This window comes from Myotis davidii, unplaced genomic scaffold (assembly GCF_000327345.1).
Source record: "Myotis davidii unplaced genomic scaffold, ASM32734v1 scaffold599, whole genome shotgun sequence".
NCBI classification, from domain to species: Eukaryota; Metazoa; Chordata; class Mammalia; order Chiroptera; family Vespertilionidae; genus Myotis; species Myotis davidii.
Genome location: NW_006290772.1, coordinates 388296 through 391156, shown reverse-complemented (window position 1 = coordinate 391156; position 2861 = coordinate 388296).

Below are 2861 nucleotides of genomic sequence, written 5' to 3'. Positions count from 1 at the left end.
GAGGTCCAAGGTTCCTTAGTTTCAAGACTTAATTTAATTAAATGGGATTTAATTAGGGAGTTGGCCTTTATTACTTTGTCCGAAGATTGGGTTCAGTAAAGGGTATGTAAGTTCCACTGGATATTCAGAATAGAAGAGATTTCTTGGGTTATTTGGGATATAAAGGCAGGTCCATTTTCTGACTGTAAGGAGGTGGGCAGCCCAAATCAAGGAATGACATGTTGCATGAGGGCTTGTGTAACCTCAGATGACTTCTCAGATGTGGTAGGGAATGCCTTTACCCAGCCTGAGAAGGTATCTACCAGGGGTACAAGATATTTTCTTCTTTTACTAAGTGGAATATGAGTGAAATCATCTCGCCTGTCTTGTCCAGGAATCTGGCCCCTGGCCTGGTGAGTGTGGGAGATCTAATGTGTCCTTGTGGAGATACTGTACACAGACAGAGCAAGTTTTGGTGATATCTTGTAATAAGGAAGCTAGGTCAGGACATGTAATAAGAGGTCTTAAAAGCTGTACAAGTGGTCCGTATGCTCTGTGTAAGGAGTCATAAATGGCCCGTAATATATGGTGAGCTTGTCCCTGGCGGAGGACATATGTGCCCTGAAGTCTTATCTAGGGGTTTTCCTGGGTGGCTCTGAGAACAAGGAGGGACTCAAGTTCCCCAGGTGTGTATTGTGGTTATAAATAGCTAGGAGCTGAGAGGGTTTTCTTTGGGCCACTGTTCTTCCTGGTCCGCCCAGTTATTGCCCTGTATTACGGGATCATTGCCACAGTGTATGGCTGCTGCTGCCTAGGAAGGTCTGCTTCCTGTAGGAGACTGAGGATTAAGGGGGCATTGGTCATGGGGGAGCCGTTGGTGGTTAAGAATCCCCTTTCTGCCTTAGCCAATTTGGCACAGTGGATAGAGCATCGGCCTATGCACTGAAGGGTCCTGAGTTCAACCCCGGTCAAGGGCATGTACCTTGATTGCAGGCTCCTCCCTGGCCCAGGCCCTACTCCAGGCATGTGCAGGAGGCAACCAATTGATGTGTCTTACAGTAATATTTCTGTCTTTCCCTCTAAAAAAATCAATGGAAAAATATCCTCAGGTGAGAATTAAAAAAAAAAATCCCGCCCTAACTGGTTTAGCTCAGTGGATAGTGAGAGCCCACGGACTGAAGGGGGTTCGATGCTGGTCAAGGGCATGTACCTTGGTTGTGAGCTCGATCCCCAGTAGGGAGCATGTAGGAAGCAGCTGATCGGGATGTTTTTAACTATCCCTCTCCCTTCCTCTCTGTAAAAATAAATAAATAAATATATATATATATATTCAAAAAGAATCCCTTCTTCCCAGATTTGAGGCATGAGAGTGTATGATGTGAAAGGCATATTTGTAATCAGTGTATACATGGACAGTCTTATCCGTGACCAGAGTTAGGGCAGTCAGTTGTCTTCTGGGAGGGAGTTCCTTGGGGAAGAGACTCTGACTCAACAAGTCCATCGAGTTGAGTTGGGAACAGGAGCTACCATCAATAAACCAAGTGTAATTAGAATTAGATAAAGGCTGACCCATATTTGAGAAGTGGGGGTTTTGAAGTCAAGAATTTCTCTGCATGAATGTGAGATCTTCGTTAGGAATGGGTAAGAGTGGCAGGGTTGTGTTTGGCATTTAGTTTTCATTAGTTGAAAGGTTTGGAGAAGTCTGAGAGAGAGAAGCCTAAATGAGAGCTTGATGAAGTCTTTTGAAATATGGGCTACTAGTGATGGGATTTAAAGGTTCCGTCAGTGGACCTCTTGGTGTCTGATTTAAGGCATGAGCAAGGACACTGAAATTGGGGATCCAAATGCGGATGTACCCTGCAAGTCTCAAGGAGAGGTCTTGTTTTGAGGGAGAAAGGGAGGCAGTAAGTTCCTCTCCATGTAGGATGATGGCACGGTGTTGAGGAGTTGTGGTGAGACCCATGTAAGTGACCTGGGAGGCTGACTGTTGAATCTTTTTTGAGACTTGGTATCCTTTCTCTGCTAAGTAATTGAGGAGAGTCGTAGTATGTTGGTGGGAGATAGTAGGAGCTACAGAGGTGGAGGTAGTCTACATATTGGAGAATACTGGGGCCAAGATGGAGATTGGGAAGGTCTGACACCAGTGCCTGTCCAAAAAGACGGGGATGCCTAAAAAGCCTCAGGGAAGGACAGTCCACCATGAGAGCCGACAGGATTATTGGGTTGTGGGATCCGTCCAAGTGAAGGCAGAGAATCTGAGTATGGGTGTAAACGGATGGCAAAGAAGGCATGCTTCAGGTCCAGGACCATGAAGTGAGGTGTTGGGTACCATGAGATGTGCGGGGAGGACAGCTTGATGACCCAGAGATTCTGAACTAGGTGGTAGGAGCTATCTGGTTTCTTGAGGAAGTACAATGGGGGTATTGTATGGGGAGTTGGTGGGGCTATTAGGTTTTAGGACATTTATGACAGGCTGGAGGCCCTTTCTGTTCTCTAGGGATAGGACATGTTGACAGGAAAATGTAGATTTTTTTTCCGCTTTATTTAAATCTGGCTGTGATGTCAGGCAATGGAAGGGTTGAGGTATGCCATACTCGGGGGTTAATTAGGAATGACTAAAGGGAATTCCTTATTGGAGACAACTTAAAGGGGTGGCTAGGGGTTTAGAAAGCAGGCCAACTCCCACAATAGACTTGTGAGGTAAGCAGGGTCTGTAAATTCCAGTAGGGCAGAACATCAAGAGATTGGTTTACCCGCTACCCTAGGGCCCCAGTCTTCTCTGGCCAAGCCCAGGAGGCTTGGTAAATGGCCTGAATGTCCTGGAGGAAGGGATATAGCCCTGCCTTGAGCAGGGACAGAGCTCCAGGGAGGGTGTGGCCTCA